Genomic DNA, 11,707 nt, shown 5'->3' on the forward strand with positions numbered 1-11,707 from the left:
CACCCCCTTTCTGATAAACTGTTGAAATGTTAATATTCTTGGCAAAATTGTTTTTGCTCTAATTACTGTATCCATCTGCTCTATAAGATTGATTATACTGTGAGAGTGTTTGTTCTCTTGTCTCCTGCAATGATGGGCCTCTCCTTGGCTCAGAAACAGTCCTGCCTCATCTTTACACAGAGACGAATGTGCAATAGAAATCAAACCGCCATTCAGCCCCGATAAAACCGAATAAAAATTCCTTGAAGGAGTTAATACAACAGCCATTAACTGGTTCTTGGATGGGCCATCCCTTGGAAAGCTATTGCCCTGGCCTGGACAAAAACAGCTGGTCTCCATCCAGCACAGGAGATCAGTGACCAAGAAGGCCACCAAAGCCCTGGAAGCCCACAAACGCTGGCACATCAGCGGTGTTACTGATTCAGCTGAGAAGTTTGGCTAGGTGGAGACACCAGGCCTCCTCTGCACCAGCTCCTTGGCAAGGAGCTGCTGAGTTGTCTGAGGAGGAGAGCGCTTCCCGCCCTACCTTCCACGAGCACCTGCAGAGGCTAATGTTACCTGGACTGGACTGGTTATTTTTGGAGCCAACATGTAATGTACATGCTATCTGTGGCACATGCCAAAAAAGACTTGCTATAAACTTATGTCTGGTATTAATCATTATTAAAGCAGATCAAAAGGAGAAAGAAATCAGCAGATAAAATAATTGTTTTATTAGAAAAGTGCTGTTTTCACATGGCAAGCCTGGAAAAGATTCAAACTTGCATTTCATTTTTGAGCTGGCATTTCAAAATAGATGCACAAAAAAAGTCACTCAAACTCAAAAAAATGTCTTTTTCTTTGAGCCTTCTTACACAGCAGCTGAACTTTTTTATTTAGAAAATGATGCTTTTTCACACAAACAAAATGAAATTCAGCAAAAACATTTATTTCAGAAATATGATTTTTCATAAAAAAAAAAAGAAAAGCTATTCTTTTCCACATACCGAACTGCGTAGTCATGTCTAAAGCATTCAAAGACATCAAGTTGTAAGGCTGAGATTGTTTTCAGGTTTTTACTTTTAAAAAGATTTCTGATCTTTCTAAAAAGTTTCCAAGTTCTTGACTCCATAGGGTGCACTCAGTGCTTATGTTCATTCTTGGAGAAAGAAGCCCAAAGGTTAGAAAGTTCAAAAAAGGAAGATGGACTTTGAAGGGATGGCTTTTTCATATTTTTTAAATCCTCGACATATGAGTACCTACAACTTTTCCTGAACTGTAATGTAACCTAAAAAGCCTCTGCTGGGTACTCATTCCCACCTTCGTGTCGTCCCTTTATTTGTGCCAGCAGGAGGGATTAAGCTGTACTTAGGTAATACAGGCTGTTTCCAGTGCCTCAGCCATTGTATCATACAAAAACACATTCTGAAGAGTTTAGGGAAGGAAAGGAGAGAAGGCTAATGACAATATTGTTACCAGATTTATTAGAGAGAGTGGGGGAGAATGAGATTTTTAGGAGAAATTTCTCCTGAGAAAATAAATAAATAAAATTTATGTCCATATGCTTAGTGTGCTATTACACTGCCTGCTGATTTTTTTACACCTGAAACTGTCAATGATGAGAAGGTGACTGCAGTCCAGCCAACAACCCCCCCTCTCTTGTTTTCTTCTGAGCTTACCTTCTCCTCCAGCTTCTCACAGCAGTTCCCAACTCCAAGGAGAGCCAGCACAATGCTACATTGCTGCTGCCATTGCCCTCAGCATGCTAGAGCAGGAGAAGTACAGGAAGACCTTATACAGGAGAAATGTAGGAGTTTTCCCACGCACCCAAGCACCCAAAAAGTTAATTCTGTCACCACTCACACAAAGCCCTTGTGTCCTTGTGTCTGATGACCGCCATTCAAAGGACCTTCCACTTGGAAAAGAAACATTTGGGCTGTTACCAAAGTCAGGGAGTGACAGACAAGACCCCTTTCAAAATGGAACCTGGGAGACATAAGCCCTGGATAGCCTATGCTGAAATCAGTAAGGATTTCCAATCAGATATGTAGCTGACAATCACTTTTAAAGATGTGTGGATATAAATTCACAAACAAACAAACAAACAAAAAACAACAACAGCAAAAACTTTTCCAAGCTGTTTTTGTTTGTTTGTTTGTTTGTTTTTGGCATACATTTATCTCTGTACCTTTAGTTACACCGGCCCTAAAATGCCAGATAGAACTTTAGCAAACACCATTGGAAACCATCATGGAAAGAATATTTCAGCACAAGGAACTCTAAATCTCAGGAAGAAGAAGGATTAAAAGTAATAATCTCGGCCTTGGACAAATACAAATTCCTAAGAAAAGAACGCTGACACCAGCGAGGACCCTGCACTCAACAAAAAGCCATTGGGAAGTTCAGAAATCCCAAGAGAAGGTAGGGTTTCCCTAAGCTTTCAACTGCCACAGTTTGTCTTTGTGCAGGGACCTGAACATTTTCTCATTGTCCCCTGCACAAAACACAGGGAGGAATGCAGCGACTGAATTAGGCTTGATAATTTCCTGTCTGCCTGCAGTCTCGGACTGACATCCTGACGCTGTCCTACACTGGAGGACTATTTTAAAAGCTGCCTTTACAGGCACGCTGGATGTAATGCAGTTTTATTTTTAAATGAAATCTTTGATTATGGAGAACAATCCCATGGCTGGGGATGCATGTTACAGAACCACAGAGTCTGTGGGGGACCATGCTTATCACAGCAAAATCGCCTTCTCGACTGTTCAGCATTGCTGCCGTGTCATGTTACAGTAATAACTGCAGATGAAGAGCTTTTAATTCATTGATAAAAGCAGAAGGCTGGAGTAGCTGGCTAGCTGTAATGAAGCTTATTATTCTGCAGCTAATTTGCCGATTATATTAGAGTTTTATTTCTGAGCACTTGTACCAGAAGACAGTATTATCAACACAACATCTAAACATAGAAGGTCCTGGGAAGAATGTTAATGAGCTATCACCTACCTCTGCAAAGGTCCCCGTTATTAATAGTGAGTAGCCTAAGTATAGATCAAAAACTCTCCCTGAAGAGTGTGCAACCTGTGTAAAATATGATTACTCATTTGGAACATAACCAGAAAGTAATGGCTAAGTCATGTCTCATTTAAAGGATTGTGGTTCCTTTAATGACGGTAAGTGGACAAGGGCTCAGCTGAAGCACCCTGGTCCAGCAGTGGGATTCCTGCACTCCCTCAGCAGCCCCAGCCATGGGCTGAAGCCTGATCCACGGAGAAAAGCTGTGCATTAAGGAGCTCTGCTGCTCCCACTCCACTGCCTTTCTCTCTCCTGCCTCTTTATCTCACAGTCTGGAGGCAGGAGTTTCTGAAGACTATAGAGAATCTGTTCCTTCCTCCTGCCCCTAGAGCTTTGATCCCCCAAAGGCCTTAAAAAGGATACTGGCACATATCCTTCTATGTCCAGGAGTAAGAGGGGCATCATGATACACAGACAGGTAATGAGGAATGAAACTCCTAGGTACCCAACCATCACTGAGATCCAAATGGACCTTCAGTCAGTCAAGTACCCTGACATCTTCCTAGAAATATTGAAACTGTTCTTCTGTTTTCTGAAAATTCATTCAAAATTTCAGTGGGAGAAGGAATTCCTCACATCTTGATGTTTGCTCTCGCCAATCTCCTGCCATGCCCCGATTCCTTCTGAGGAGAACATAACATAACACTAAAAACACTGTGTCTCTTCAGACCTCCTTGCAGGAAAAAACAGAGTGCCACTGAGGTTCATTGTGGCTTAGGAGTGAGGAAGAGCAAGCGTTGTTTTAGTTGTCTGGCAATTTCATAAATAATTCTACTTATTGCTAGGCTTCTGAGAAAGTCATATATCAGGTTAGTCATTGGCAGGTTCAAGCTAGACCAAAGCACAGCAGAGATTGCTGTAGGACATACTTTGGTTTTGTATGTAGCTACACCGTAGTTCAGAGGGGCTATTTATCCTAATCCACAGAAGCCCGTAATTGCTTTGCAAGCTCCCTGCCTGTTCAAGGGAATTACAAGCCTGAGAGTTTCTCTTCTGTGTTGTGTCCAGCCAGAAAAATTGATCTTCTACTACTAAGGAAGAAAAAAATAGGAAAAAATCTGCAGAACTCTTGTTTTCTTTAAAACAGAACACAAAGTACTCAGCAGCAGGTACAGTCTCTTCCCTATTCGTTAAAATATTGATATCAAAAAATTTCTTTCCTTTCCTAGCAGCAGTGTGCTCTGGCTGTTAAAATCACTTTGAAACTGCAGTTAATGACTTATTTGTTAAGGCACTAATCACTGGAGGTATTAATGTCAAACTGATGGTAGCTGACATCAGCTACCTGGCATCTCCTTTCCCCTGAGTCAGAGCTGTGGCTGGGATGAGGGCCGAATGTGGGCATCCCACTGGGCAGCTACAGGGGTCAGAGGCTGGGAATGGGTCCAAAGCCAGCCTTCCCCATCTTTTTGGGCATGATGACCATTTTTGGGCCTGATGACCCTTGCCAAGACAGGAGCCACCTGAAGCCAGGAGCAAGACCAAAGCAATCTTCCAGCCTAGTCAGCTCAGCAGTGAGACTTGCTTAATCTGACCCTTGCTGTTTCTCCTGAAAAGGGACATTTGAGGGTCAGTTCCACTCTAAACTGTGCTGTCTGTGCTACAGCACATGCTGATTAGCCTTGAAACACCAGGCTGCCAAACACAGCAGACACACTGCATGCCAAGCAGCTTTCCAGGGTGATGCCTGAGCTGCTTCAGTCCTGATCCCACACCAGTGTGTGGAGCCCCTGCACCCCATGGAGGGGAGAGGGTTACCCCTGCAGGAGGTGGGGGACCAATGTTCAGGATCTGCAGCCTCTGCAGAAATTGCCTGCAAAAGCTGAAGAGATGGACAGTGAAGGCAAACTCCCCTCCACGAGCAAATGTCAATGTACCAGCACGACATCCTCTGCGTATAGGATACTTTGCCTATTAGAGACCAATCCACGTAGCCACAGGCAATCTAGACTCCTTAGGGAAACAGAAGGTTGCCTACTTAGACTTATTAGGATGGTAAATGGCTGAGCAGCTGGATGAACAGGCAAAAATAAACTACCTGATATTCTTCCAAGTGCTATACAGAAACAATCCCTATCTCTCTTCAGTCCTCTTAGCTTTGCAAAGCCAGAGGGATTTAAATGTTTAACATTCAGGACATAAGGCCAAATCATCAAAATGTAAACAGGCAGCTCTGAAAATTTGTCAAAGGAGTCACAGTCCCACTAACTTCCCAACAGACTTTTGAAAACTGGGGTGCAAGGATGTGACAAGGTAAAGTAGCATTGCCAGGGTGTTTTGAAGAAGGTCACATTCACAATGACCTTGCACATGAACAGCAGTGGGGAACATAGGACACATTCCCCAAACCTGGTAATATTTAGGCAGAATATCACAAAATGCTTCCTAACATTCCTTCAGTAAGAAAAAAAGCTCCATTGCTCAAACCACGGAAATCTGGACAGAACAAGGCAGTAGGTACCAAAACACAACTAACAGAAGAATCAACACTATGTCATGTCACAATCACCCAACTGTGACAAAAGTTTACAAAGGACTTATCCATATACAATAGGACAAACTTACATTATGGTGTAGTTAATTTTTCTGTGCTTTTTTCCATTAAAATAATGTTTCAGCAAACCACATGTTTTGGTATTGATGGCTTTGTGTAGAGATTTTCTCTATTTCGGAACAGAGCATTAGGTATGAATAGTTGAAATAGTTTCTTCTTGTAATTTTACATTACCTTGAACTCATGTCCCATAAATTTCTTATATATTATGTAGTAAGTCACTATTGATTTCCTTTTCTATCATTTCAATGCTTGCTTTTTTCTTTTCTTTTTTTTTTTTTTTTCTTTCCCCTTGAAGGAAAGAAATTTTACCCAGCTATATAAATTGTAGATTTCTTTGCACCTTTATATTGGTACAAGGCCGAGAGAGCTTCGTTTGATTATCAGCCCACCTCAGAAATCTCCTGTTCTGTGGTCCTTGAGCATGGAGGCCAACATTTTCCAACACATTGTATAATGTTAGTCATCTAATTCCATATCTGTACACATAAATAAAGTTAGCCCTGCTTTTCAGAGGACTCTCAGATCCCATCAGTGGGAGTTTTTATGGACAGAAGACTGAATAAGCATTGCAGGATTTAATTAGTACTATTACCCAAAGGAGTGCTTTAAAGATGGCTATATCAGAGGACGCTGATACAGTTCAGGAGATAACTGTTCCTATTTTTTTTTTTTTCCCCCCCGTATATAAGCTTTCAGTTGTGCTTAAGAGAGGAGAATATTCTTCCTTAAATCAGCTATGCACTGCTTGAAGTGGTATTTATTTGATTAATACATCATGTGTTAAGTATATCAATATATATATATTAAAAAAAAAAAAGACACAAAAACCTATAGTTTCTTTATAAGCAGTGTTTCTTCAGAGCTATGCTTAACTGCAGCCTTAGTGGAAGAACAATCAAGGACAGTTAAAAACACCTTTAGGACTTACATGTAGCACAAACCCACACAGCTTCTCAAAAGGAAAGGCACAACACACTTGCCCATGAGATACGTGAGAGATCTCATCACACATATCCTTGAAAAAGGAGGAAGTCTGAAGTCAAACATCACCACAAAATTTACGACTGTCTTCAGCTGGTGCCTCAGCTGGTGTAAATCAGTATAGCTCTGCTGATTTGGATGGAGTGATTTACACAGGCTGTACTGGATTGCTGTGCAAATCTGCTTCTTACATACCTAAAGAAAAAATAATATGAAAAAAAACAAGGAGGAGGATGAAGGCTTCTAGACCTACAGCAGAAAACAAGACAGTGAAATCTGTACCTATATTGCCTTTAGGAACAAATAGGTATTTTACTGCTTAACAGCTCCAAAGTAAAAGGCAGAAATTTGAATTTATAAAGTGCCGCAATTACATTTTAAAACATTTGTGTAACAAAATTAAATTGCAAGCATACATATTCCTGTGATTTTTTGAGGCATCTGTCTTCATATGACTTCAGTTGGACATTATGAACTCTGTTTACAATTTTGATCTTGCTACATTCTTACTTTTTACTGTATTATATATTTACTTACAGTGAAGCTATGAAGCCTGATGCCTGGATGTCTGTCTGTGCATGGGTCAGGTATTACATTGCTCATAAAATGAGTTAGATAAATAATCTGAACAGACCAGCCCTAACAAATAGTAGAATGGCTCCAGCCCAGCTTTATGTAGAATAAGGCTTGCTGCAGTGGGTTTTCTTTTCTCAGAAGAGAAGACATAGGCAAGAGTTGTAAAACAGGCATTCTAAAAGAATTGCTGTAAGAATTAGGGACAAAAAGGAAACAGAAAAACTGTGATTTCATGCTCAAGAAGACAAATTTGAGTTTATAAAGGTTAAGAAGTTTCAAAAGGAATATTTTAAGGTCCCTGAAAGTAACTTACTCTAATTCCAAAGGCACCTCAGGAGAAAGAGAAGAATATATATATATATATACATATACACACACATATATACATATATATATATATGCATTAATTTTGCATTTACTTCAGTATTTCTTCTTCTTTCCACGGTAAAAAGAGCTGTACTTGGAAAGCACATTGTGAAGTGAACAGCTTATTTATTTAGACTAGTATGTCTTCCTTAGAGGTTACACCAGAAAAAAAACGGTACCAGAAGCCTTTGGAGGAGGTTCTCCATCTCTGTGGTGAGCACAGCCTCCCTCTTGCAGGGGGCAGTGGCAGAGCAGGGCAGCAAGCATCCCTGTCAGGGTGAGGCAGGGATGGAGGACAGGGAAGGTGGGGGACTACTCAACACAGGAGCTGTTTGTCCTGCAGTGTGGGGCACGTGTCCAGGACCAAAACCTGGCCACTAACCAGCAATGGTCTCGGCTGCTTCTCTCTGTGGCCACCAGCAAGCTTCAGAGAGGACTTGAGCAGGTTTAAAGGCAGCCATTCTGCAATTATGCTAAATCCCACACCTAGCCAATATCTCACCCTGTGGGATCATTTCTTCATTCCTACAAATTTAGTCATTTACTCAGACTTACTCTCACATTACATCACTGCTTCTTCATCAGGTCTGGATTTCTCTAGATGTACAGGGGAGTTTCTATGTACTGAGTTCAGAAAAGAAAAAAAAAAAAAAAAAAGATCCATCGTACTTATATTTTCAACCTTTTCTAAATCTCAAGGAGCCAGACTAAACTGAAATGTCTCACACATGATGAAGTGTATATGTCAGTGAGAATCTGGTTAGGAAAACTATTTGCCTATTTGAGTAGAAGGTAATCGAATGGGGAGTCATATGAAAAAAAGATCTTCCTGACTGGGGCATAAACACAGAGGTGGGAAGAACTGTAAAAGTAAACTAGCAAGTATTGCAGCCATAACTAGTGAGTCCAATGTGTGTGTATGTATGCAAGAGACAGATGAAAGATTTAGTAGATAGATGGCAAAACAGGTGACACGACTTCTGATTCTGACTTATGGAAATTGATACCTCCGTTGAAGTACAACCTGTTCTCCAAATCCTGACATTAAGACGAATAGCAGCCAAACAGCAACCTCTAGCATGTGATATTTGCGAGAGCTCAAATATTGATTGCACTACTTATTAATGAGTTTCATTCATAATAAATACATGGTATGTTTGCGCAGAGGAGGTGTTTTCTAGGAGAGGCATTACATGCTGTATTAAACAATGAATAATTTCTTAATCTTAAATGTGAGTAAACAGCGGGATAGTAAGTGTCATGGTTATAAACAATTTCACGAAGGTGCGAGTGTAGCAAGTGCTCCAGAACACCTGAAGAGGCACCTCTCACTCCAAATGAAGATTTTCTTGATAGCTATCACTATGTGAGGTGTTCTGAGCTAGAAATGTCATAATTAATACAGCTAAAGGTTTTGCATTTTTTACACTAAATTCCATCTTGTTGGGTTGAAACTATGACTGAATTTGGTATGGCAACTTTCTACGTTGTCCTTTCAGAGCTTCTACGTGGAGTATAGTTACCTTTACAATGTCTGGTCTTGGCTAAAACCACATTTTTTATTCATTATTTAGATCTTTTTTCTAAGAAAATATTTCTTTCTTAAGACAGCCAACACATTTGAAATTCAAAGAAAATAAAGTATCATAAAAACTACACAGAATAGACTTTTCAAAAATGGATATTTAACATTATGTTTCTTAATGACTCTGTTCCCCAAATTGCTGGTCAAGTTGCCATTTGCTGTAATAAAACAGAAGATGAGATCTTGTGTTTAGGAATTGAAACCTCAGAGACCTCATCTCTGTCTCTTTTTTTTCCTAGTATTTTTTCACTGCAGTTGCTAGGTGTTTAATTTCTTTGATTGGCTTTTAATATAAGAGGCAAAAGCAATGAGTGTGGATAAGTAGACCATCCAACCAACAATAAAAAGACCACTATTTTATATTGCATATGCAACTTTTCTTGCACAGATGTTCTCTCAATACAGATACTTGTGACTGAGCTACTTGAAAAATTCAGTGTAAAACTACTCCATGGTATTTTCTTTCCTTCACTGCTAATATCCAAGGGCCTCCATTTGCATAGTTCTCCAGGGGTCCATTTCCAGACTCTCCGAAAGAAAAGGGAGTTCTCAGCCCAAAAATACTCACCCAGCTGCCTAGCCCGCCAAGCACCGTGGCTGAGACAAGCCATCTGTGTGCCTAGCCTAGGGAAACCTCACCCCTGGAGAGGGCAGGAAACTGAGCTGAGCTGAGATGAAACCTCAGCCCCAGCCCTGCACTGGGGCAGGTATAACTGGTTCAAGTGACGCAGAGGAGCAACTCTTTCCTGCCGACAAGCACAGCTATGAGTACAGAGCTTGACAGCAGCTGCTGCTGCAGGAGGAAGACATATATCCCAAATATTCCTGTATAAGGGAATAAATAGTCGAGACTCTTCCAAGGTCTGATTGGTGACATAATTCACAGAACAAATGGTGGGCCTTTAAAGTATTTGCAAAATACCTCCAATAGTGTTGCATTGTTTTACTACTAGCACAGGCACCCTATTTTCCTACCAAATTTCCCATCGAATTCCAGCTAGCAAGGGCTTTCTCAGGAGGAAGAGACAGTAACTCTCACACTTGCAACATGGGCACTACTGTCTAGGTCTTGGGCACACAAACATTAGGCTGTATCTGTGAAGTGGCAGCTTCAAAGTTACATCCTTGGCTCCAGTGCAGATCCACTGAGACCCCAAACTCTTTTATTAGCTTCTTGACAGTGGTGGCAGTCTCTTGGATGGGAGCAGCATCACTTATTTTTGAGAAACAACATATGGTACTTAGAATCCAGTGGTTGCCAGCTTTTGATGTAATTAGCCATGATCCCTGAACATCTGCACTCATCAGTTAGCCTTTAGGTTGGCGATCTATTGTTCTACATTGGAATTGAAATCATTCCTTCTTTAGGCACCCTTCCTTCAAGAATGTTGAATATCTCTAGCTAAAGTTATTAGCTTCAAAACCCTGTGAGCACTGTGTAGGAAGAAATCCTATTATAGATTATCACCTCGTCACACTTGAAAAGTTCTCCTGAGACTAGAAAAAGGCAACTACTTAAAAGGCACTGTAGGACAGTGAAGGACCACAATACGTGGTAATGTCAAGATAGAAATACCCTCCTTAGAATAGCCGTGTTTCCTAAATCATATTCGTAGACTGACATGGTTAGATTTACCGTCATGCATACACAATAGGTAAGCCCAGTAGATTTATAATAGGGAAAATTGAATTTAAAACTACTAGTCAGAAGAGCTGAGAAGATAAAACCATATCCAAATTTTGCTAGAACTTTTTTTTTAGAGTTTTGAATTGTCAAAGAATGATAGCCTTACAAAGTGACAGAAGAAGAACCATTTATTCAGTGATTTTTTTTTTCTTTCTGAATTGCAAAAACAAATTAACAAAGTATTTGTGACCAATTATAACCTTGGATTACCAGATGGATTGAAAGAAACTGTAAGACAAGAGAGAGAAACCATTAGTTAAACAAGTAATCTCATAGAAGCCATATGGGCTGTTTAGGCAATTAGGATTATTCATAAAAGAAGGGACTTAAAGAGTCTTTCAGAAAGTCCATTATCTTTGATAGCAAGGTTACATTGGGCAATGTGAACTCTCTGGAAGAAAAATGATGCTGGAAAAAAAAAAAAAAAAGCAAAGAAAGAAAAAATACCAGGAATAACAATTACATCTAGAAAAGCAAAATAAAAAATAAAAAACTGTTTCCCTTTCCACAGAGGTCTAGAAAATAGTATTAATTAATCCTGGGGCAGCAGGAGATGAAAGGAAAAAGTTTGTGTCATGAATACTGGGCATTCAGCAGGAAATCACTCTTTTGCTAGCTCTATAATTCTAGCACTCATGCACATAACTAGAGGACATCTAACATGGGCCAAGGAGACTGTTAACACTTGAGATTGACAAGTTTAGTTGAAATAATAGTCCATCTCCTCACTAAGTAAGAGAAAGCTACCATGTAGTCTATATTGTACTTTCTTAATGTACTTTCTTAATGCAAGCTGAAGGTTTCCTGCCATGCTACACTTCCCAGCAGTTTCTCTGCAACGTAACAACCATACACTGAATTTTGCAATGAAGCATTATTCCCAGTTAAGCATGCCAATTAAGTG

Source organism: Anas platyrhynchos, chromosome 2 (genome assembly GCF_047663525.1).
Source record: "Anas platyrhynchos isolate ZD024472 breed Pekin duck chromosome 2, IASCAAS_PekinDuck_T2T, whole genome shotgun sequence".
Classification (NCBI taxonomy): Eukaryota; Metazoa; Chordata; class Aves; order Anseriformes; family Anatidae; genus Anas; species Anas platyrhynchos.